Below are 27,718 nucleotides of genomic sequence, written 5' to 3'. Positions count from 1 at the left end.
TTTCTATTCCTATTATCTCCAGGTCAAGAAGATGTTCACTTAACTTAATTTTAAGGAATGCTTGTGTTAAAAAAATTTTTTCTCAAGACTTTTGGTTTTGGCTTCTATGTGAATAGATGAAAAGAACTTGAAAGTTGTCACTCCTGTATTTACAACAAGGAAAAAAATGAACAAACTTTCAGTTTGATCAATGGCTTTTCTTGGACCCATCAGAGAACTGTGACACAATGAAAACCTCCACCCTAAAATCTGGAAAGACAAGTGAATACAGAGAGTCACAGCCAAGACCTCCTTACCTGGAGCAGAAGGCACTGAAGCCATAAACTGGTAGGAACACTTATACAGTAATTTTGATGAACTTTTAGAGGCTGAGTGTGGATCAACATGAAAGCAAGAAACCCCTGAGAGTGCAGCCTTGGGTGAGGGTGGAGGCACAATTTGGGGGGCTTTACCTCCAGAAACCCCACTAGGTTTCTTTTGATGAAGAGCCAAGAAATATGTCCTCATAGCTTTGGCAGAAATAGGTGAAGAGTGATCATTGTGAAATATATCCAAAGGGTTTCTATAACAAAGGCCTATTTTCAGGGGAAAAGATTTTACCAGAATTTTATCCCATCTGAAGTAAGAGCACTGCTCCCACTCCAGCCCCCTCTATCCGTATTGTCTCACTTAGGGAGAAAGAAAGTAAAGAAACCCGGTGAAGGTCAGAGTCACCACAGTGAAGGACAAAGACACACTGAAAATGTGAGATTTAATCATAAGATTCTTCTAATCGTAAGATACTTCTACTTCCACACATTATTACCCTACAAACAGGGCTCGGTATAATAACTGGGAAACACAAATAAGAGAGCTGCAAGACACAAACCCTCTAAGGAAGAGTACTTAAAGAGGTTCAAAGTCAACAGGGAGTGGGAAAAAAGAGACATCAGAGAAATCTGAACCTTCTAGCATGTACACCTATAGCAAATATTTCGTAGAGCCCAACTCTTAGCCACATGAACATAAAAGTTCACACTAAAGGCTTCTTTGCCTCAGTTCCCATAATATTCAGCTTTCAAAAACATATTACAAGGCACGCTAAGAGGGAAGAAAGACCACAGTCTCCAGAGACAAAGCAAGCATCAGAACTAGACTCATATATGACACAGGTGTTGAAATTATCAGAAATAAACTTTAAAATGATAATAATGAATATGTTAGGGACTCTAATGGAAAAAGTAGACAATGGGCAGCAACAAGCAAGTAATGCAAGCAGAGAGATGGAAATCTAAGAAAGAATCAAAGAGTCAAAAGTACTGTGACAGAACTGAAGAATGCCTTTGGGCTTGTCTGTAGACTGAACACAGTCTAAAATAATCAGTGAGCTTAAATATAGGTCAGTAGAAACTTCTCAAAGTGAAATGTAAATAGAAAAGATAATGACAACAATAGAACAGAATATCCAAGAAAAAAAAGATAAAATAACTGCACTTTGTCATTAGATTTAAACTGCAGAAAGCAAAAGACAAAGGAAATCTTGAAAGAAGTTAGAGGAAAGAAGAACAACCTTACCTGTAGAGGAAAAATAATACAGAGATAAGAATTACAGTGAGCTCTTCAGAAATCATGCAAGCAAGGCAAAAGTGGAATGAAATATTTAAAGTATTTAAGGGAAAACCCACCAACCTTGAATCCTATAGCCAGTGAAATTATCTTTCAAAAATGAAAGAGAAATAGACTTCCTCAGACAAACTAAAACTGAAGGAGTTTACCACCATCATATTTACTCTGTAAGAAATGTTAAAAGAAATTCTTCAGGGAGAAGGAAAATGATAATAAGTCAGAAACTCAGATCTATATAAAGAAAGGAAGAGCATTAGAGAAGAAATAAAGTAAAATAAAATCTTCTATTTTTCTTACTCTTAATGATCTAAAAGATAGCAATTTACAGTAATAATAATCACATTGTATTGGGTGATTATAGAATTTGGACAAGTGAAATGAATGACAGCAATGTAATAAAGGATGAGAGGGAGGAATTGGGCATACTTCGTTATAAGGCTTCTGCATTGCAAGTGAGCAGTACAGTGTTATTTGAAGGTGGACTTAATTAAAAATATGTTGTAAACTCTAGGGCAACCACTAACAACTTTTTAAAAGTAAGTGTAATTGATATGCTAAGAAAGGTGGTAAAATGGAATCATGTAAAAATGCTTATTTTAAAACCAGAGAAGGCAAAAGAGAGGCATAAAATGCTCCCAAAGAGACTTCTGTTTGAAGAAATAGTAGGGAATTCTGATACTCTTTTCAGTAAAGAATTGATTATCAAATATAAGAGGAAATGTTGAAAACACAGAACTCTGCGTTTTGCAGCTCTTCTCATAACATATTTTCCTATAATTAACTAACTTGTTTGTGTACATCTGTTTTCTAGTTTGGGAGCATTCAAATTGCAGGACCCCTGTATTCCACTGTGTACTCCCTTTGGGACTTAAGTTTTTGTAAACTACTTGAATGAAATTGAATTATCCAGGATATCACATTTACTCTCTTACTCAATTACAAGATACAATATTTGGATGATTGCTGTGTGGACCAAGATAGAGATCAAGGTAAAAAACAAACAAGCACCCAGTAATTACAATTCTCCAAAGCTGATATCTAAGAAGATCATTTAATAGTGCCACTGGTAGCTCCTTTTATAGTTCAAAACCCTTTTTTAAGAATTTCTATTAGCAATTTATTTTCCCCAATAGGTGGGAAGAATCTAATAATCACTCCAAATATATTTTAAACAGTAGATGTTTTATATCTATTTCCACCTGCAACACTTTCATCTACATTACATCAATGAAAATATTTTCTCTATAGCTTGGTCTTTACTTATATTTTTTGTTAAATATAAAATTGTTGTAAAACACTAGTAATAAACATTTCAGAAGATTTGGGTTATTTATACTTTAAAATAAAATAAATTCAGTAAAAATTATTCAGTGAGCATTTGCCATCAGACATTAACAAGTCTTAGAGTGGGATATCAAGATGAATACGACAAGAGGTCAAAAGAGGAATTTAGTGAACTACTCATAAAGAATAATCCCTTTTAAAATAGAATAGTTAGGGCTTCCCTGGTGGTGCAGTGGTTGGGAGTCCGCCTGCTGATGCAGGGGACACGGGTTCATTACCCGGTCCGGGAAGATCCCACATGCCGCGGAGCGGCTGGGCCCGTGAGCCATGGCCGCTGAGCCTGTGCGTCCGGGGCCTGTGCTCCACAACGGGAGAGGCCGCGGCAGTGAGAGGCCCGTGTACCACAAAAATAAATAAATAAATAAATAAAAATAAAATAGTTATTAATAAAACCAGAAGTCTTTTTTTGTTATTGTGTTCATGAATTTTCAGTAAAGTTAATTAGTCAATTAACAAATCTTTTTGAATTTTTAACTTTGTGACCAACTTTAAGTACGCAAGATCCAGTGAAATTGTTTGTTACTATTCCTCCTTCCAATGCATGACAGACCTCATTAAATTATATTGACATATTTTCGGATTGGGCTTGGATGTGCCTTTAGAATCTTTTCAAACAGTTTAAGACATTTCTTCCATTTGATTAGAACTGTCATACAAGATGGAATTCATTTGTCATTCCTGGCTTAAAGATATGTAGTAATCATATTGTCACAAATAAGAATGTTGAATAGGGCTTGAGTAAATGCTGGATCATATTCTAACTCATTTCAAGACATTTGAAGAAGTAACTGGAAAAATAGAGATACAATATAAACTGAAAATTAAAAGTTTAGGGATGTGTTGTAGAGGGGAAGGGAATCAAGGGAGAAAGAATGCCATAAAGGACAAATTCTACTGAAACTTGTTGCTCTAAGGGAGAACACTGATTTATTGATCTTTCAGAAACATTAAAACAAGACTAGAAAGTGGTGTGTCTTGGTACCAATAAAACCATATTTCCCCCACTGAGAAATAAAACACATTTTTAATATTATATTACATATGTTATTAGAAATTATTATATTATTATATTCTGTTATAATAAATTGTTATGTTATTTATGTTATGATGTATTTCAAAAGAAATTTGCTTGCTAACATTTATAAAAGTAGACTTTAATGAATTGTCATTACTTGTGCTTGTGTGAATTTAGTTATATGTAGAATGTAATACATCATTAGATAATTTAAGTCTTTTTTATTTGTATTTAACATCCTGCAAAGTTAAATCTTCACCCTAGTCTGGCTTCTTAAATGTTATTTAAAATATCTTACAAGATACTAAAGCATAATCTAACATATAATTTAATTATAATATATAACATGTAATGGAGCATCTCAGAACTTCTAAGTGTTTCCACTGAGGACAAACAGAAAAGTTAGATGAAATTTAAAGTAACTATTTTAAAGCATCAAGAAAGAGGCTGAATCATTAAAGACAAGAGTGACTAAAATTCAAGAAAGGAGAGAACTATAGAGAGATTAATTGACAGTCTTCAGCAGCCTATTTACATGGGAGTACATGTCAATCTGTGTGTGGGTGAGAGATTAAGAATCTGAGCTTTGCCCTGGCAGAAATGTGCTGTTAGAGAACAGAACAGAGAACAGCTGTTGCAGAGCTTTTAGAGTCTTACATACTAGAAAGACAATGTTAAACACTTGAGTGATATCTTGCAGTCAGTTTTTCCCTCAAGAGATTTGCTGATTTCTGAAGCTTCATAGGGTAGGAGGTAAAGATGCTAAAACAACAAAAATAAAACCCTTTGAAAAGTAGAGCAGAGATTTTGTCAAACTCATGTTTCCAAAGAGACAACAATTTGCATTAAAGGACACAGTATGGAAGGAGATTTAGTGAACATACTCTCAGTTGAACCGGTTTTCAGTTGAACACACAGAAGAGCTCTGCCTGATTAATAGGGCACTCTTTTTTAAAAAAATAAATTTATTTATTTAATTTATTTATTTTTGGCTGCATTGGGTCTTTGTTGCTGCACGTGGGCTTTCTCTAGTTGCAGAGAGCAGGGGCTACTCTTCGTTGTAGTGCATGTGCTTCTCATTGCAGTGGCTTCTCTTGTTGAGGAGCATGGGCTCTCGGACTGTGGGCTTCAGTAGTTGTGGTACCTGGGCTTCAGTAGTTGTGGCTCATGGGCTCTAGAGTGCAGGCTCAGTAGTTGTGGCACATGGACTTAGCTGCTTTGTGGCATATGGGATCTTCCCAGACCAGGGCTCAAACCCATGTCCCCTGCATTGGCAGGAGGATTCTTAACCACTGCGTCACCAGGGAAGTCCCTACTAGGGCACTCTTAATTAAGCTATGTCAAATTATCAGAGGCAGACTTAGTTTGACCAAAATTGTATCCAGTATCTATGAAAGTCAATCCTTATTGAACTAAAGTGCTTAGTCCCCACTCTATCTGTCTAGCAGAGGAAATGGTGAGTTTTGTCTGAAGGAAAAGAGCATCATCTGAAGCCTCTGTAAGTTGATCTATATGATGTTTGGAATTCAGTTTAAAAAAAAAAAAAGTGGTGTGTAAAGACACAGGGACAAAAGACCAAAAACCAAGAGAATAAATAGATGATAGAAACAGTCATAGGTGATCCAGATAGCAAAGTTCAGTCACAAGGACTTCAACATAACTATGAGTAATATGTTCAAGGACAGAGAATAAAAGATGAAGAAATAAATAAAAATATAGAAAATTTCAACAGACAAAGGAAGAAGGGATATTCTAGAAATAAAAAATTTACAATATTTAAAGTTAAGAATTCAATACATTAGATTAACATCAGAATAGGCAAGGCAAAAAGCAAAATTAGTAAGATGAAAGACACCCAATACAGGAGAAGCTAAATATATGAAGCAAACACTAACAGACGTAAAGGAAAAAATTGACAATAATACAATAATGGTAGGGCACTTTAACACCCAATGACATCAATGGACAGATCATCCAGTCAGAAAATCAATAAAGCAACAGTGGTCTTAAATGACACAATTGACCAATTGGACTTAATTGATAACTATAGGACATTACATCCAAAAAAGGCAAAATACACATGCTTTCAAGTGCACATGCAACATTCTTCAGGATAGACCACATGTTAGGCCTCACAATAAGCTGCAACAAAGTTAAGAGGAGAGAAATTATATTGAGAATTGTTTCTGATCACAACATTGTGAAACTAGAAATTGATTACAGAGAGAAAAAATGGGAAAGACCAAATATGTGGATACTATATAACATGCTTCTGAAAAAACAATGGGTCAATGAAGAAGTCAAAGAGGGAATCAGAAAATATCTTGAGATAAATGTAAATGGAAACACAACACTCCAGAATTATGGGATGCAGCCAAAGCAGTTCTAAGAACTTTACATTGATACAGGCCTTCCTCAAGAAGCAAAAAAAATCTCAAACGAACAACCTAACCTACCAGGTAAAGGAATTAGAAAAAGAAGAACAAACAAAGCCCGCAGTCAGTAGAAGGAAGGAAATAATAAAGATTAGAGAGGAAATAAATAAAATAGAGATAAAAACAATAGAAAAGATCAATGAAATCAAGAGCTTTATATATTTTTTGAAAGATAAACAAAATTGATAAACTTTCAGCCAGGCACAATAAGAAAAAAAGAGAGAGGACCCAAATGAAAAACTAAGAAATAAAATTGGAGAAATAAAAACTGATACCACAGAGATACAAAAAAGTCACACTACGAAGAGTTATAAGCCAACAAATTGGACAACCTAGAAGAAATGGACAATTTTCTATAATCTGCCAAGACTGAGTCAAGAATAAACAGACAATTTGAACAGACTGATCACTAGTAGTGAAAGTGAATCTGTAATTTAAAAACTCCAAGCAGGGCTTCCCTGGTGGTGCAGTGGTTAAGAATCTGCCTGCCAATGGAGGGGACACAGGTTCAAGCCCTGGTCTGGGAAGATCCCACATGCCACAGAGCAACTAAGCCCGTGCACCACAACTACTGAGCCTGCACTCTAGAGCCCATGAGCCACAACTACTGAAGTCTGCGAGCCACAACTACTGAAGCCCGCACACCTAGAGCCCATTCTCCGCAACAAGAGAAGTGACTGCAATGAGAAGCTCTCACACTGCAACGAAGAGTAGCCCCTGCTCACCGCAACTAGAGAAAGCCTGCACACAGCAACGAAGACAATGCAGCCAAAACTAATAAATAAATAAAGTAAATACATTTATTAAATTAAAAAAAATACTCCAAGCAAGCAAAGTCAAAGGCTGGATAGCTTCACAGGGGAATTCTACAAAACATATAAAGAGCTAATACTATCCTTCTCAAACTATTCCAAAAAACTGAAGAGGATAGAACATTCCCAAATTCATTCTATGAGGCTACCTTTACTCTGTCACCAAAACAAAGATACTACAATACATGAAAATCACAAGCAATATCTTTGATGAATATAGATGCAAACATCCTCAATAAAATATTAGCAAACTGAATCCAACAATATATAAAAAGAATCATACACCATGGTCAAGTTGAATTTATTCCAGGGACACAAGGATGGTTCAATATTTGCAAAGCAATCCATGTGATAAATGACATTAACAAAAGGAGAGATAAATATCACATGCTCATCTATAGATGCAGTAAAAGCATTTGACAAAATTCATAATCCTTTCATGATAAAAACTCTCCAGAAAGTAAGTATAGAGGGAACGTACTTCAACATAAGAGAGGCCATTTATGACAAACCCACAGCCAATATAATACTCAACATTGAAAAGCTGAAAGCCTTTCTTTTAAATTCAGGAACAAGACAAGCATGTCCACTCTCGCCACTTCTATTTAACATAGTCTTGGAAGTCCTAGACACAGCATTCATACAAGAAAAAGAAAAGGCATCCACATTCGAAGGGAAGAACAAAACTGGCACTATTTGCAGATGATATGGTACTATCTATAGAAAAACTTAGGTCTCTACTCCAAAACTGTTAGAACCAATAAATGAATTCAACATAGTTTCAGGATACAAGATTAATATACAGGAATCTGTTGCTTTTCTATACACTAATAATGAACTATCAGAAAAAGAAAGCAAAAAATAATAATTGCATCAAAAAGAATAAAAAATCCAGGAATAAACATAATCAAGGATGTGAAAGACTTACACTCTGAAAACTATAAAACATTGATGAAGGAAACTGAAGATGATAGAAAGAAATTGAAAGGTATCTAATGTTTTTGGATTGGAAGAATTAATATTATTAAAATGACCATACTACCCAAAGCAATCTACAGATTTTATGCAATCTCTATCAAAATACCCATGATATTCTTCACAGAACTAGAGCAATAATTCTAAAGTTGTATACAACCTCAAAAGACCCTGAATTGCCAAAGCAATCTTGAGAAAAAAAGAACAAAGCTGGAGGTATAACCCTCCCAGACTTCAGAATATTCTAAAAGCCACAATAATCAAAACATCATGGTACTGGCACAAAAACAGACATAAAAATGAATAGAACAGAAAAGAGAGTCCAGAGATAAACCCATGCCCCTGTGGTGAATTAATTTACAACAAAGGAGGCAAGAATATACAATGGTGAAAAGACAGTCTCTCCACTAAGTGGTGCTGGGAAAACTGGACAGCTACAGGTAAAAGAAGGAAATTAGAACATTTCCTCACACCATATACAAAAATAACCTCATAATGGACTAAATACCTTAATGTAAGACCAGAAACCATAAAACTCCTAGAAGAGAACATAGGCAAAACATTCTTTGACTTAAGTCACAGAAATATTTTTTAGATCTGTCTTCCAATGCAAAAGAAACAAAAGAACAAAAATAAACAAATAGGACCTAATTAAACTTAAAAGTTTTGTACATAAATGGAAATCATTGACAAAATGAAAAGACAACATAAAAAATGGGAGAAAATATTTGCAAATGATATGACCAATAATGTGTAATATCCAAAATATATAAATAGTTCCTACAACTCCATATAAAAAAACAACCCACTCAAAAAATGGGCAGAAGACCTAAATAAAAATTTTTCTGAAGAAGGCATACTGATGGCTAACAGGCATATGAAAAGATGTTCAACACTGCTAATTATTTGAGAAATGCAAATCAAAACCACAATGAGACATCCCCTCACACCCAAAAGAATGGCTAAACGACTATCATTAAAAAGTCTACAAATAACAAATCTTGGCGAGGATGTGGAGAAAAGCGAACCCTCATATATTTTTGTGGGAATGTAAATTGGTACAGCCACTATGGCAAACAGTATAAAGGTTTTTCAAAATATTAAAAATAGAACTACTGTATGATCCAGCAATCCCACTCCTGGGTATATGTCTGGAAAAAATGAAAAGCACTAACTTGAAAAGGTACATGCACCACAATGTTCATAGCAGTACTATTTATAATAGCCAAGATATGGATGTAACCCAAGTATCCATCAATAGACAAATGGATAAAGAAGATATGGTATATACATACAATGGAATATTATTCAGCCATAAAAAAGAATGAAATTCTGCCATTTGTAGCAACATGGGTGGACCTAGAGAATATTATGCTTAGTGAAATAAGTCTGACAGATAAAGACAAATACTACATGATATCACTATGTGTGTAATCTAAAAAAACAAAACATATGAATGTATACAGCAAAACAGAAACAGACACAGATATGGAAAACAAAGTAGTTGTTACCATTGGGGAGAGGGAAAGGGGGAGGGGCAAGATAGGGGCAAGGGATTAAGGGAAACAAACTACTATGTATAAAATATATAAGTAACAAGGGTATATTATATAGCACAGGGAATTATAGCCATTATCTTGTATAACTCTCAATTGAGTATTATCTGTAGAAATACTGAATCACTATGCTATAAACCTGAAGCTAACATAATATTGTAAATCAACTATACTTTAATAAAAAATTAATTAATTAATTGAAAAGTTTTATAAATGGAGGCAAATAGGGAGATCCATTTCAGCTTAGAAAGTGTTGAATATAAGGTGATATTCTCTTTCACTTGACATGAAGAAAAAGCTAAGTAATCTACAAAATCATACATTTGTTTTTGCCCATTGAGTAAGGTCATCAGGCAACAGGGGAACTAGATTATCATGGATGAATGGCCCCTAGAAATAGGACACGCCAACTGTTTCACTTTTGGCAGAGAACAAGATAAAGAGGTTATACTCATAAAGGTGGGTAAGGAAAAAAACAACTAAAATTTTAACAAATTTTTTAAATCCATTGGTGGGCTGGTGTGACAGTTTGGAATTTCTGGGATCCTGGAAACAAGAGGATTTTGCAAACAAGTGCTGGTTTTATACACAGGTTTCTTCTAGGTGCTCCAAGAAAAGAAAAATAATTAAGGCAGGGCAAGAAATTGAAGAGAGCTACCTCTCAGAATGCAAGCGTTCAGGACCTGCCAAAGTTTGAGGGTGGAACAGGAGCCCTTGGAGAAGCCTGTCTACACTCCAGGCCCTGTGCAAGTACCAAGTGGTGATCACTTCCACAAGGAGAGAGGCACACAACCCAACCCACACCCTTGACATTTCACTCATTAAAGCAGAAGTCATTTGCAAAATGGGAAGGAACAAAACCCTCAGTTAATCCCCCAACTTGATGTTGCTTTAAAATGATGGAAAAGCTACTGGCATCTGTACAAGGGGTAAATAACCCTCTCATTCACCCCATCCCAGGAAAGGTCAGCTGCCACTGGGGCAAGGGTAGAAAATTTGCCTTCAAAAACTTGCACTGATAATAAACAAAAGAGATCTGCTTTTGGTGGGGAAAAGTATACCCAGTCCTGGCCGGAATCCTGTACTGATATAAAGCACATGTCTGCTGCCATCCAGGAAAAAGCAGGGAACTCATTTGCACCCAAGATCCCTCATGAAAATGGTAGGGTTTGAATGCCAATCGGAGGATGGGAAGAAAACCTTACCTGTGCTCTAACCCCTACAAAGAGTAAGAGGCAGAGGCTGTCTGCCACTGAGGGAGAGGCAGAAAGACTGATGAATCTCACCACTGGAGCTCAGGAACAAGGTGCCTGTCTAAGTCTAAAACTAGAGCAGGAGAATCAGGAAAACACACCATAAGCTTAGTGCAAAGTAAAAAGCAACAAGCGCATGGAGAGCAATGCTCTAATTGCACAGGCTTATGAGGCTTACTGAAAGCTGAGGTTGGAACAAGAACAGTGAGAAATATCCTTCAGTACTCCAGCCTCACACTGAGCACAAGGTAGTAGGTCCATTACCAGAGGAATTTGAAGCCTGTGGTGCACTAAATGTGCCTATAACAATGATAAAACCCAGACCCAGCGGAACTACTTTTTAGCTTTATTCAATCCCAACCCCAGGGCCTGACAGAGAAAATGCTTTTCTCTTTCCTGGCATAAATATTATTTACCACCACTTCTCCTGTTATTTTTACAATGTTCAGCATTCAATTAAAAATCATGAGATACAGAAATTAGCATGAAAACTATATTCCATTTTTAAGCAACAAAATGGAGAACAGAATTCGACACAGAGATGGCCTGGATGTTGGAACTGTCAGACAAAGGCTTTTAAGATAATCCTTTAATGTGTTAAAGGATACAGTGGCAAAGGTAAATAATATGCCTAACAGGTGGAGAATACCAGCAGAGAGATAGAAACTAACAAAAATGACAAATGGAAATAGTAGAAATGAAAAGCACAGTACAAGTTATAAATAATTTTTGATGATGTAATCAGTAGACTCAACAAATAGGAAGAAAGAATCAGTGAATTAAAACAGATAAATAGAAGTTATCCAAAGTGGATGGCAAGAGGGAAAAAGAGTGACAAAGCAGAATAGGATATAAAAAAGCAGTATGGGCAATATGAAATTTTCAAACATTTATAGCTAGAATCTCAGAAAAAGAGAGAGCAAGGACAGAGCAGAAAAGAATATTCAAAGATATAATAGTTAAGAATATTCCAAAAGTAACAAAAAACAACAAACCACAAATTCAACAAGCTCAGAGATCCTCAAGTATGATAAATACAAAGGAAAACAACCTAGGCATATCTTTGTTAAACTGGTGCAAAAGCTGTGGATGAAAAATGACAAAATATTGCTTCAGAGAAATTAAACAAATTGGGAGGTAGTCGATGACCAAACATCAGAAGATTTAAATTGTTTAATATGTCACTTCTCCCCAAATTAATCCATAGATTCAAAAAGCAGGTTTTTTGGAGATAGAGAAGCAGATTCTCAAAAATTACATAAATGCAAAGGACTTAAGCCAAAATAATTTTGAAAAAGACATATTATCTGACTTCAATACTTACAATAATTTTCACCAATGAAAACAATGGGATATTGGCATAATGAGATCAATGGAATAGAAAACAGAGTCCAAAAATGGATTCACACATAACTTTTGACAGGGATTCCAAGGTAACTCAATGCTGAAAGGACACTCTTTTAAAGAAATGGTTCTGGAACAATGGGATAACTACACGAAAAATGTGAACCTTAATCCTTAATCACAACAAACACAAGAATTTACATAAAATGGATCTAAATAAAATAGGTAAAATTGTCAAACTTTTAAAAATAGAAGTATAGTTGATTTACAATGTTGTGTTAATTTCTGCTGTACAGCAAAGTGATTCAGTTTTATATATATATATATTCTCCTTTATATTCTTTTCCATTATGGTTTATCACAGGATATTGAATATAGTTCCCTGTGCTATACAGTAGGACCTTGTTGTTTATCCATTCTATATATAGTGTTTTTCATCTGCTAAACCCAAACTCCCAATACGTCTTTCCCCCACTCCCCTTCCCCTTGGCAACCATAAGTTTGTTTTCTATGTCTGTGAGTCTGTTTCTATTTCATAGATAGGTTCATTTGTGTCATATTTTAGATTCCACATATAAGTGATAGCATATGGTAAAGTTCTCAAATTTTAGAGGATCATATATAAGAAAATTTTGTGACCTTATGTTAGGCAATTTCATTTCTTATTACACTGAAAATATGAGCCATAAAGAAAAAAAAAGACATAATATCATTCAAAGTAAAAATGTCTGCTCTCCAAAAGGCACTGTTAAGAAAATGAAAAGGCAAGCCTCATGTTTTCAAAACACATATTTGATAAAAGACTTGTAGCCAGAGTAAATTAAAAAAAAAGAAGATCCATAGAACTCAATAATGAGAAAATTAAAAAATCCAACTAAATGGATAAAATATTTATACAAGAACTTCACCAAAGAGTTTTTAGCATTATTGGAGAAGTGATAAAATCAACATTTAAAAAATTTTTTTATTGGAGTATAGTTGATTTACAATGTTGTGTTAGTTTCAGGTGTGTAGCAATCTGTCATACATATACATATATCCCCTTTTTTTAGATTTTTTTCCCATATAGGCCATTACAGAGTATTGAGTAGAGTTCCCTGTGCTATACAGTAAGTCCTTAGTAGTTATTTGTTTTATATATAGTAGTGTGTATATATCAATCCCAATCTTCCCTGCCCCGCCCCCTGGTAACCATAAGTTTGTTTTCTACATCTGTAACTCTGTTTCTGTTTTGTAGATAAGTTCACTTGTACCCTTCTTTTTTTAGATAAAATCATCATTTTGTATTAGATGATTAATTCAGGGCTGCATGTTGTGATCTCTAGAGCAACCAAAGACAGATAGATGGAAAGATTGACTGATCTTACAAGTAAATAGAGGGAAAATAAAATAATGAAAGTATTCATTATCTAGAATAATGCAGGAAAGAAGGAAAAAGAATCCTAAATATGTGAGACAAAAAAGATCTTGAAGATTGCAAATATAAAATCAAATGTGTTAATAAAGTAAATATAAATTAAATTAAAAGTTTAATTAAATGGTTAAAACTCTTGACTGCATAAAGATACAAATGCAATTTTACTGCTTATGAGGAACAATTAAATAAATAAATAAACAGAAAAAATTACAATGAAAACATGAACCAGGAAAAAAGCAAAGTAGATTTTAAGGCAAGAAGCACAGTTAGAGATAAAGAGGGATGTTTTATAGTCATAAAATTGTCAGTCCAATAAAAAGATAAAATAATTTTACATTTAAGTGCACTTAATAATATGGATTCAAAATACAAAAAGCACAATTGATAGAATAAAAAAGAAAAAAAAGACAATTTCAAAATGATAGTGGGAAATTTTAACATGCCTTCTCATTAACTAATAGAATTAGCAAACAAAAAGTAAGGATAATTTATGTTCCAGGCTATGCAGCTCTCACTAGATGAATCCAGAAATAAAGTATAATAAGATGGGAAATTTTTATATAATTTATCTCATTTTATATTATGCTTTCACAATGAATAATAGCATAATAAAAACTACAATTAAATTCTGCATTATCAAAATATATAGGTATTTTCTAGATTTGTTTGATCATGGAAACTTTTTCAAAATAGCTTTTACTAAAGTAACTTGGAAAATATATTTTGTAGAATACACTTTGTGAAATATTGCTCTGGTTTTGCAGTTTAAAGATATATGGGTGACTGGAAAGATGGTGGAGTAGAAAGACTCTGAGCTCACCTCCTCTCATGGGAATACTAAAATGACAATTTTACAGAACAACCATCAGTGAAAAAGACTAGAACTGTCCAGAAAAGATCTTCTACAACAAAAGATATAAAGAAGGAACCACAATGAGATGAGTAGGAGGGGTGGAGTTGTGACATAGTCAAGTCCCATACCCCTGGGTGGGAGACCCACAAATGGGAGAATAATTACAACTGCAGAGGTTCTCCCAAAGGAATGAGGGGTCCAAGACCTACATCAGATTCCCCAGCCCAGGGTGGGAAAATGAGCCCCCAGAGCATTTGGCTTTGAAAGCCAGTGGGGCTTACTTTTGGAAGTCCCAGAAGGCTAGCGGAAATAGAGGCTTCACTCTTAAAGGACACATACAAAATTTCACATGTTCCAGGACCCAGGGCAGAAGCAATAATTTTAAAGGAGTCTAGGTCAGACCTACACAGACTCTTCTGGAGAGGCAGGAGGTAACTGCAGCTCATCCTGGGGACATAGACACTAGAGGCAGCCATTTTGGGGAGCTCCTTCTACCACATGGGAACTGGTGCTGGCAGATGCAAAGTTGAAATCCTCCAACTATCTTATTAGCTTCAGGATCCAGCCCTGCCCTAGCTCCACAGTCTGTAGGCATCAGTGCTGTGATACCTCAGGCCAAGCAACTAACTGGGAGCAGACACAGCCCCACCCACCAGCAGATGGACTGCCTTAAGACCCTCTGAACCCATAGCTACCCTGGGACCTGGCCCTGCTCACCAGAGGGCCCAGGACACAGTCCCACACACCAATGCACAGGCACTAGACCTGGGACCTCCAGGGCCTCCAGCTAGAGACACCAGGACACAGATCCAGCCACCAGTGAGCAGGTACCAGCCTCAGAACTCCCTGGGACCAGCCCCACCCTCCAGGGAGGCTACTCTATCCTTGAGATCAGACTCACCCATTGGGGGCAGACCTAGCCACAAGACAATTGCAGTCCCACAGCCTGTGAACCTGACCCACCCAGCAGCAGGCTAGACTCTGCCTGGTACTGGTTGGGCCTCGGCCTTGCCCACCAGAGGGCCTTCTCTAACTACAGGACCAGCCTCATCCAACAGAGTGTGAACCCCAGCCACAAGGCAACTGCACACTGCAGACTGCAGACCCAACCCACACATTAGCAGGCCAGATGCTGCCCTGGGACCAGATATGCCTTGGCCCTGCCCACTACCAGGCCAACAAAAGCTTTGAGACATCCCAGACCCCACAAACAGCTATGTTAAGAACAAGCCCCACCCACTAGCAATCTGACATCAGCTCAGGACTCCTGGGTTCTACAACCAGACCCCAGAATATATCTCTGCCTGCCAGTAGTCTGGCATGAGCCCCAGGACCTGGCTTCACCTATCCCTGGGCAGGAAACACTCCCCGGGGTTTCCTGGACCTTGAATAGGCTCACTGGTGAATGAGCACTAGCTCTGGGGCCCCCTTGTGACATGTAGTCAGCTGCCTCATGAACTGGCACAGCTAACCAGCAGCTGGCAGTCTCTGCACAAAGCAGGGCCAAGCAATCAACAAAACCAGGGCCAATCAAGCCTACAAGATGGCCCACAGTAGTCAGCCAGCCACAACAGAAGGAGCCACACAGCTCAAATAGGGGGCACCCTTAGAGCTTATAGCTCTGATGACCAGAGGGGAGTGCATTGCTGAGACACAAAGGATGTCTCCTAAAAAAGGCCACTTCTCCAAATTGGGATACATAAGCAACATACAAAATACATAAATATAAAAACAGAAAATTGCGCAAAATGAGGAAACAGAGGAATATATTCCAAACAAAGGAACAAGATAAAATAACAAAAGAAGAATTAAGTTAGGGGGAGATAGGCAGTCCATCAGAGAATGAGTTCAAGGTAGTGATTGTAAAATGATCAAAGAACTTGGGAGAAGATTGGATGCACAGAGTGAGTCAGAAGTTAGAGACTTTTAACAAACAGTTAGAAAATATAAAGAACAACCAAAAAGAGATGAAGAATACAACAAATGAGATGAAAAATAAACTAGAAGGAATCAACAGTAGATTAAATAATACAGAGGAACAGATCAGCACTGGAAGACAGAGTAATGGAAATCACTGATGCTGGAGGAAAAAAATTAAAAAGGATGAAAACAAATGAGGACAGTTTAAGAGACCTCCTGGACAACAGCAAGTGCACTAATATTTGCATTACTGGGGTACCAGAAGGAGAAGAGAGAGAGAAAAGGTCTGAGAACTTATTTTAAGACATAATAGCTGAAAACTTTCCTAATCTAGGAAAGGAAACAGACATATAAGTCCAGGAAGCACAGAGAGTCCCATACAGGATTAATTCAAAGAGGAACACACAAGACACATTGTAATTAAGATGGCAAAAATTAAAGACAAAGAGAGAATATTAAAAGCAGCAAGGGAAAAGAAACAAGTTATGTACAAGCGAACTCCCATAAGGCTTATCAACTGACTTTTCAACAGAAACTCTGCAGGCTGTAAGGAAGTGAGGAAAGGGAGAAGCTTCCAAACAAGAATATTCTACCAGGCAAGGCTTTCATTCAGATTTGATGAAGAGATCAAAAGTTTTACAAATGAGCAAAAGCTAAAAGAGTTCAGCACCATAAAACGAGCTTTACAAGAAATGTTAAAGGGACTTTTCTAAGCGAAAAAAAAGGCCACAACTAGAAACATGAAAATTACAAAAGGAAAAAACTCATTGGGGGCTTCCCTGGTGGTGCAGTGGTTGGGAGTCCACCTGCCGATGCAGGGGACATGGGTTCATGCCCCAGTCCAGGAAGATCCCACATGCCACGGAGCAGCTAGGCCCGTGGGCCATGGCTGCTAAGCCTGCGTGTCCGGAGCCTGTGCTCCACAACAGGAGAGACCACAACAGTGAGAGGCCCGCATACCGCAAAAAAAAAAAAAAAAAAACCAACTCATTGGTAAAGTCAAACATACAGTAAAGGTAGAAATTAAGCTATGCAAAAAGCTAGTAGGATGGTCAAAAGACAGAAATAGTAAAATCATCTATATGCCCAGTAAACAGTTAAGGTACAGATAAAACAATTAGATGTAAAATATGATGTCAAAAAGAGAAATCTTAAGGGGAAGAGAACAAATGCAGGATTGTTAAAATGCATTTGCAATTAAGAGATCAGCAACATAAAACAATCATTATATATATATATATATATACCATACAGTAACCACAAACCAAAAATCTATAATAGATGCACATGCAAAAAAGAAAAAGGAATCCAAGTATAACACTAAAGATAATCATCAAATCACAAAAAAGAAAATAAAGAATAAGAAAAACAAAAAGACCTACAGAAACAACCCCAAAACAAATAATAAAATGGCAACTAGAACATACATGTTAATAATTATTTTAAATGTAAATGAACATATGTCTATGTAGACACAGAGTGGCTGAACGAATACAAAAATAATACCCTTCTATATGCTGCCTACTCTTGTACTCACTTCACATTGAAAGATACACAAAGACTGAAAGTGAGTGTATAGAAAATGTATTCCATGAAGTAGGAAATTAAAAAAAGTCCAAGCTAGCAATACTTACATTAGACTAAATAGAGAGTAAAACAAAGACAAAGAAGGACATTACATAATGATCAAGGGAATCAATCCAAGAAAAGTATATAACAATTGTAAATATAAATGCATCAACATAGGAGTACCTAAATACATAAAGTGAATATTAACAGACGTAAAGGGAGAAATTGACAGTAACACAATAATAATAACACAATAATAATAGGGGACTTTAACACCTCAATCACATCAATGGCCAGGTCATCCAGACAGAAAATCAATAAGAAAACAGTGGACTTAAATGACACATTAGAGCAGATGGACTTAATTGATATTTATAGAGCATTCCATCTGAAAGCAGCAGAATACACATTCTTTTCATGTGCACACGAAACATTCTCCAGGATTGATCACATGCTAGGCCACAAAACAAGCCTCAGTAAATTTAAGAAAACTGAAATCATATCAAGCATCTTTTCTGGATACAACACTTTGAGACTAGAAATCAACTACAAGAAAAAACTGAAAAGCAAAAACATGTGGAGGCCAAACAATAAGCTACTAAACAATCAATGGATCACTGAATAAACCAAAGGGGAAATAAAAAAAAAATACCTGAAGACAAATGAAAATGAAAACACAATAATCCAAAATTTAAGGATGTATCAAAAATAGTTCTAAGGAAGTAGTGTTCAGAAGAATTAGCTTACCTCAAGAAACAAGAAAAATCTCAAATAAATAACCTAACCTTACACCTAAAGGAACTAAAAAAGAATAAACAAAATCCAAAGTTAGTAGAAGGAAAGATATCATAATGATCAGAGAAGAATTAAAGGAAATAGAGACTGAAAAAGAAAACAATAGAAAAGATCAATGAAATTAAGAGCTGGTTCTTTGAAAGATAAACAAAACTGTTAAACCTTTAGCCAGGCTTATCAAGAAAGAAAGGGAGAGGACCTAAATCAATAAAATTACAAATTAAAAAGGAAACATTACACCTGACATCACAGATATACAAAGGGTCATAAGAGAGTACGATGAACAATTATATGCCAATAAAATGGACAGCCTAGAAGAAATGGGCAAATTCCTAGAACTATACAATCTCCCAGGGCTTAACCAGGGAGAAATAGAAAATATGAACAGGCCAATTACCAGTAATGAAATAGAAACAGTAATAAAAAACTTCCAACAAAAAAATGTCTAGGACTAGATGACTTTGCAGGTGAATTTTACCAAACATCTATTCTTCTCAAATTATTACAAAAAAATTGCAGAGGAAGGAACACTGAACTCATTTTATGTGGCCAGCATCACCCTGTTACCAAAATTAGACAGATATCTCACAAAAAAAAGGAAATTACAGACCAGTATCACCGATGAACATAGATGCAAAAATATGGAACAAAGTGTTAGCAAACCAAATTCAGCAGTACATTAAAAGGATCATTACACCAAGATGAAGCAGAATTTATCCCAGGGATGTAAGGATGGTTCAATATCTACAGATCAATCAATGTGACCCACCACATTAACAAACTGAGGGAAAAAACCATATGGTTATCTCAATAGATGCAGAAAAAAATTTGCCAAAATTCAACATTCTTTTATGATAAAAACTCTGCAGAAAGTGGTATAGAGGGAACATAGCTCAAAATAATAAAGGCTATACATGAAAAATCCACAGGTAACATGCTCAATGGTGAAAAGCTGAGAGCATTTCCTCTAAGATCAGGAACAAGACAAGGATGGTAGTTATTCAAATTAAGAAGAATTTATAAATTTCATTCCTTTAAATTAACAAGTTACCAATTGCATTTTTAAATAATTTAATTTAATTTACAAAAGCATTTACTTTCAGTAATATATATTGAAATATATATTTCAGAAATACATCTAGTGTTGTGAAGTGTTGTTATTCTGTAAATTACTAATTCCTGAGCAAGAACACCCAGATTCTATGTTCCATAACTTAAGACCACATATATTCTCCAAAATTATCTAGTTAATACTGTTATTGAGAATATATTTTAAATATAATTTTGAGGTGCTACTTCATGCAGAGTTAAAAGCACACATAAACCTTGTATCTGTGCCATTTAAATTTTAACCAAATCTTTATATCATTTAAAATCCAATAATAGATCCAGACCATGCATTAATAGTAGTTATCATAAAACCTACAAACATTTATGAAAACATTTCTAGTTTACAAAATTATTTTATTTGTTCCTCACAAACATAGGTAAATAGATCTGGTATTAATATTCTTATTTTACAGGTTAGAAAACTGAGATTCAAAATTCCATGCCTTTTGCCTGTACCACTCCATCTCACCTTACATGATCACTTTAGCCCTCTCCTTATGTAATCTCTTGACAGTGTTGTCATTGTTAACTATGTCCTATTCCCCCAAACTCTCTCCAAAACAGTGATGAATTTAATTATATACAAAAGAGATAGTTGCTTAATGATAAGACTGTTAATACAGTGATGAGACAGGTGATTAAATGAGACCAACAAGGGATTAATATCTAGGCTATACAAGAAATACTTGTAAATCAATGAGAAAAAGAAATTGACTCCATAGGAAAAATGAAAAAGGATATGAACAACAATTTTTGAAAGAGACAATGCAAAAAGTTAACAACCCTATAAAGAAACACTCCAGTTCTTTAGTAGTAGAATTGTAAGCCTTCTAAAATTCCCACATAGGTCCCCAAGTGAAGGTATACTTGTATATTCTTTGTAACATTATTGGGGGTGATGGATATCTGGAGGCATTCTACATGACCTTCAATGGGAGAGTGGAAGCACAACATTTAGAACTATACAGTATATAAAATAATGGGTTAGATGTATGGGTTAGATAATATATGGCATTAGAATTGAATCTTAAACAAAATCCAAATTACAATATTTACATAAATGAAGAATAATGCTTACAAAGCAATGTTTCATATTGTGCTAGACCATAAAGAAGCAAAAAGATAAACATTTAACAGTTTGGATGAGTGCCTATAGGAAGGAGAAAGGCAGAGGACCATGTGGATAAAGAGAAACAACAGGGAAAAATAAATAAAGGAAACACTCTCTTCCCTCCCCTTCACCACTTCAATCTGTCTACTTCTCTCCATCAACAATAATCTAAACCTCCTTTACTTCAGGAATATTATGATTTCCCTCAATCACCTTTTACTTTCCTCCTCTCCGTTTTTGTCACCTTGGACACAGTGACCTTTAAAAATCTAAATTTCTTCATTTTACTACCTTTTAAAAATTCTTCCAAAGTTTTCTTTAGCTTTCTGGATAAAAAACAAATCCTAACACAACCCTATCCGTCCTTGTGTTGAGCATTCTGTTCCTTGATGTCAATGTCTTTGTCTAGAATGTTCTTCTGTCCTCTCTTCACCTAACTTGTATTCACCTTTCAGATCCATCTCTCAACATCTGACTAGATCACTTCCCTTTGCTATGCTCTCAAGAGCATCCTGCGATTATTATTTATGTCACCTATTACAGATGTAATTACCTTTGGTAATTATTTCAGTAATTTCTATTTCTACCAATATTTTTAAGCTCCTTAAAGGTAGGGACCTACTGGTTTTGCTCACCATTGTATTCAAAGAATTTGACAGGGTGCCAGGCCCTTATAATTGGCCCAGTAATTACATGTTAAACAAATGATTAAATGTAAGAATTCCTGCTTTAAGAAAATATTGGACACCTGCCTTCATAATTTAAAAATGAGAGATTTATAGAAGGATGTTTAGAATAAGAGTAATAATAAACAGACTGTGAGTCAGAGAAAGAAATGATGTTCAAAAGGGAAAAAACATGAAATGAAATCAAGAAACACTGACAACACTTCACTTCTAGATTTAACTATTAAATGATTATTATAAATGTGTGAAAAAGATCTTAAACAAAATCCACACACATCCACATCACACATCTATTTTATATTTCTCTGTTCAGAATCTGTGTATAATTCTGTAGCTGCTGAGTAGAAGTTTTTAAATTGCATTCCAACTGATAGGCTTTAAATAATAATGATTTTTTCTGAAACAAAGCCAGGAGGTTTTACATCATAGGTGTCCAACTACCCAAAGATTCATTGTGCAGAAACTAATTCCGAACTAATTCCAAAATTTGCTAATGCATTTCCTTATGTAAACAAAAGTGAAGACAGTCGGACACAAGAGAAGAATGAGTGTATTGCTACATTTTTCAAGTATACATCTCTTTTTTTAATTCTGTGGCATTCCAACTGGCCTAAAGAAAACCCCAGGAAGAAAACTATAAATGGTATACCCCATGCACACACACTTAATAATGCCTAGAACACATGGAAGTTGTAAAATTGGGAGGAAAACCAATGTTTCTCATTGAAACGAGTCTAGCCATAGATGGGAAGCCTCAGAAACAGGATCTTTGTTATTCAGAAGCCAGTGCCAATTAGCCTAGATATGTTTTCAGAGAAAGATAAAATCTGATCAGGGCTTATGTGCCAGGTGTTTTATAAATTTTATATCACTTAATCCTCCCCTCAAGTCCTGTAAGGTATATATAAATGTCAACATTTACAGCAGAAGAAACTGAGATGCAGTTAAACAGTTAACCAGAGTAGACACAGGTACCAGTTGGGTAGGGCTTGAACCCGAGTATAACTCAAAAATATTCATGTTTTCCACTCAGGCCTGCCATAAAGGATTCCTCCTCTCTTCTTTAAATCCCAGTCTTTCTCTGTCTATTACTGTATCTCTTGAGCTCTTAAAATTTTCTTTCTCCCACCAATTTGCCAGTCATCTTTGAACACTTTCACTGTGGTTAGTATGACAGACATTACAAACTTGTGGACCCACTGTGCACCTAACTAGAGGGTAATTTGAGACTGATTTCTATTTCACATCTTGATCTCTTTCTCTTTTTCTCTTCTTGGTCACAGAATGTCTTGGACAAACATTTACTATGAGTACTAAAATTTAACCTGTGAAGAGTTGAAAGAATAGTATAATAAATTACGTTCGATCATTTCCAAATTTCTGGTGCGTATGCTAGCTTATTTAAGAATCTTTTTTTTAGGTCAACTTGACTTTAATGTTTTCTAAATGGAATTAAGTCAACAAAGTGTTGCTCTCATCTGGAGTTTGCCTCATTACGGACCACAATAAAGGGAAAAATCTCCAAGTTATTCCAAAGTAGATCTCTCCTACTTGATACCTGTGAGTATTATTTCTCTGCTAAATAAAACTGAAGAAGAGGGACTTCCCTGGTCGTCCAGTGGTAAAGAATCCGCTTTACAATACAGGGGATGCGGGGAACTAGTCAGGGAACTAAGATTCCACATGCCGCGGGGCAACTAAGCCCACGAGCCACAAGTACTGAGCTTGCACGCCTCAACTAGAGCCTGCGTGCTACAAACTACAGAGCCCACGTGCTCTGGAACCTGTGCACCACAACTACAGAGGCCATGCACCCTGGAGCCCATGGGCCACAATTAGAGAAGAGAAAACCCACACACCACAATTAAAGAGAACCCTGCAGGCCGCAACAAAAGATCCCGCGTGCCACAATGAAGACCCTGTGTGCCTCAACTAAGACCTGATGCAGCCAAAAATATAAATAAATAAATAAATAAACAAATCTTTAAAAAAAATACTGAAGAAAAGATTTCCCTTCCAAAGACCGAGCCCCTCATATTCATGGACATTTCTCATCTGCACCTTCTTAAGCTTGGGATTCTAACACTCGCTAATTTAATCTAAATGGTTTTCAGTAAATTATTTAACTTCACTTTAGTGTGTTCATCCATTAAAAAATGTTGTTGTAATACATAATGAAATATTGTCAATGATTACATAATATTTTTAAAGCAGACATGGTTTAGAGAAAGTTCTCAGTATTTCTTTTTCTTCTCTTCTCCTATTGTATTCTAAATTCTCAGAGGCTCTTGCTGTTTCCCTGATTCTCTTTCCTTCTGTAATTCACTTCTTCACTAACACCTTACATTCTTAATTTGCTTACTCTGAATTAACATCTCAAATCTCAAGGCCTTTCTTAACTGGAGTTCCTATCAACCTCTATTTCTCCCCCTTACTCTAGAGTAGCCTGGAACTTTATATCAAAGATTAAATTTTTAAAATGGGTAGGTTGTGGTTATGTAACTCATGTGGAACTTTAGCATGTCAAAAACCTCTATCAAACTCATACGTCCTGCAGTGAGATGGTTGAACAGATATTTCCCTTTCAACATTCCTATAGAAAAGTAGCATATCTGGATTGAATTAGAGTGCAATGTTCCTGTCTCTAGCCAAGCTGAAGATATTCCCCAATCCACCATGACTATTGAGAGATGGGGTGGCTTGCTACAAGGCTCACTTCCAGTCTTCTTGATATATGGGTATATGCTATGTAAATGATAATAACAAGCAGATCTAGGAAAATAATTAAGGGAAAGGTAATACTCAGAAATGGTCATAAGGAATAAATATTATCATAGTAAAGTAGTATGGCTTGTTGTTTAGGCTAAATGATAATATCAATGACATTGTGCTAGCTTTAAAACCCCAGATTCTTTTGATATTCTTGCATCAAGGGGTCTCTTGAGCAATAGTATATATCAGAAGTCATATTGTACAATTTTCTAGGCCCAGGCCACAAAAAAATGGTAACTTCCATTTCCTGTTTCTTAGATCACTTACCCTGGGAACCCAGCCACCGCACAGTGAGGAAGTCCTGTCAGTTCATGAGGAGCCCAAAGGCAGATAAACCAAAGGCTCTGGCTCACGGTTCTATGGGCTTCCAAGCTGAAAGTCAGAACCCACTTGCCAGTCATAAGAGTGAGTCATCTTAACAGTGGGTCCTTCAGACTCCAACAGATGCCTTGTGGAGTAAAGATGAGTTGTTCCCAAGAAACCCCACAAAATTCTAGATTTGTGAACAAAATAAATTATTGATGTTACTTGAGCTATTAAGTTTTGGGTGATCTTTTAGGTATCAATAGGTAACTGGAATAGACACACATTCAAAAGGGCATCAGTTGCTTGACTAAGTTTGAGGGAGTGAATGTCACATCTTGGGGTCTGTGCCCTCTATGCTCCCTACATTCAAACATCTATATCTATCTATCTATATATGTGTATATATACACACACACACACACACACACACACACATATATATATATATATATATATATATATGCATACGGACACAACTGATCCTTATTATCCACAGATTCTTCATTTGCAAACTTGCCTACTCACTAAAATCTACTTGTCAACCCTAAACCAACACTGGAAGCACTTTAATTGTTAGTCATAGACAGGCATAGTGATTAAAAATTTGAGTCCCTCAGCATACACATTCCCATCTGAGACTGAACAAAGCAACACTGCCCTCTTGGGTCCTTTGGGCAGTGTATTTAGTGTCACATTTTTCATTATTTTGTGCTTTTCTTTTGGTGATTTTGCTGTTTAAAATAACCCCTGAGCATCATGTTGAAGTGTCCCCTAGTGTCCCTAAGTGCAAGAAGGCTGTGATGTGCATTGTAGAGAAAATATGTGTGTTAGATAAGCTCCGCCCAGGCATGACTGATAGTGTTACTGGCTTGAATTCAATGTTAATGAAACAACAATACATGTTAAATAAGATGTCTTTAAACAGAAACACATATTAAATGAGTTCATGTATTGACTGGTTGACAAAAATGTTGTGACCAGATGATCACAGAAGCCTCATCGGGTATTTCTCCTAAGAACAATGGCTCAGCAATCACAAATTCAGGATTTGTGGCTACTTTATGCAACATAACTATTATGAATAATGAGAATCAACTGTGTATATCCCAACCTAATATCTCAATGATTCTGCCTAACTTCCAGATATACATGTGTACACATGTGCACACACACACACTCACACGTAAAAAATAGCATGATAGTATAGGAAATCACCCACATAAACTATGAAACACCAGTCCTGCTTCTATTTGTCTGATTATAGTATAAAATTCATTAAAATATGTGAAAAACTCTGAATGCCACTTTATGGACAGATCTACTAATTTCATATCCAAGTAATCTGTTTCTCAACCATGCACATCACTCACAAATTATTTTATCCACACTTCACCTTTTAAATGAAGCATTGTTTTCTAGCTAAGTGAGGAGAAATCATGATGTCCTACATATAATACGAATTTAATGAAAGTTATGTCACACTGAAATGTGTATGATCAAATAAGTACATGGCAAAGATGACTGTGGTTGATTAAAGTTGATATTGTAAATAGACTGGTTAATTCCCCAAACTCAGGTGTGAACAAAGCTTTTGTCTACCACTCATTTCCTCTTTTCTTCTCACTGATAAACTTCATAGGTCCACTCACAGAAACTGACCTCGTTCTGAATATGTGATGATTATATGATGGAGCCCCAAGTGTTAGCTTGTATTTCATTCTTTAAATCTACACTCAAAAGTACCATCCTTTCTTTTCCTAGTTTGGAGTTGGTTCATGACAGCTGAAGTTTGGATACAAAGGAATATCTAAATCTAGATTTTCCTGCATGAGCTACAAGTAATCGTCTATCCTTTGCTCCCTCTTCCAGATGTTCCTAATCTCCTGTCCCCCACTCCACATACACACATACATCCCCCCTCAAACCTTTTGATGTATGACATGCTGGAATGCTGGAGAGAGAAAAGTACTTTTTGGTCAGACAAGGAAATAGAGCTAAACATGGAACAGGGACAAAATTCTAATTTTAAAGAAAGAAGCTCTGTAGAATCCAAGGTTTTCTTTTCACACTGTGGGACCTCCATTTTGCCAGGAAAAAAGAAAAAGGAAAATATGCACAAAATGACTTTTATTATGTTTTTGTTTCAATGAAAAATCTTGATAAAAGAAAATGTAACTTTAGAAAGGAAGTGATATTTGGGCTTTTTTTCTAGTGCAACACCTCTATTCTGTTTACTCTTAATTTTCTCCAGCTTTATTGAAATATGACAAATAATGTATAAATATAAGGTGTAGGACCTGATGATTTGATATGTGTATATTGTGAAATGATTATCACAATAAGGTTAGTTAACACATTCATCATCTCACGTGATTATTATTTTGTGTGTGTGATGAGAACACTTAAGATCTGCTCTTTTACCAGCTTTCAAGTATACAATACAGTATTAAATATATAGTCACCCTGCTGTACATTAGATCTCCAGAACTTATTCATCTTATAACGGAAAGACTGTGCCCTTTGACCAACATCTCCCCTTTTCCCCCATCCCCTGGCAAACACATATAAGTGAGATCACACACCATTTGTCTTTCTCTATGACATTTTACTTAGCATAATGCCCTCAAGGTCCATCCATGTGATCACAGATGGCAGGATTTCCTTCTAAGTGAGAAAACTGTGGACCAAAGAGATAATGTCACCTGTCCAAACTCTTACACATTTCTGGTGGCAAAACTGGAAATGGAACCCAAGTCTCAATGCTATTATTTTTGTATTATAGTTGAGTCAGGATCAGAGAATACCCAGAAAGAAAGTTTAACAGTATATCGACATCCTTA

Source organism: Orcinus orca, chromosome 5 (genome assembly GCF_937001465.1).
Source record: "Orcinus orca chromosome 5, mOrcOrc1.1, whole genome shotgun sequence".
NCBI lineage: Eukaryota > Metazoa > Chordata > Mammalia > Artiodactyla > Delphinidae > Orcinus > Orcinus orca.
The sequence above is the reverse complement of the archived record's forward strand: the minus strand, read 5'-3'. Positions refer to the sequence as shown.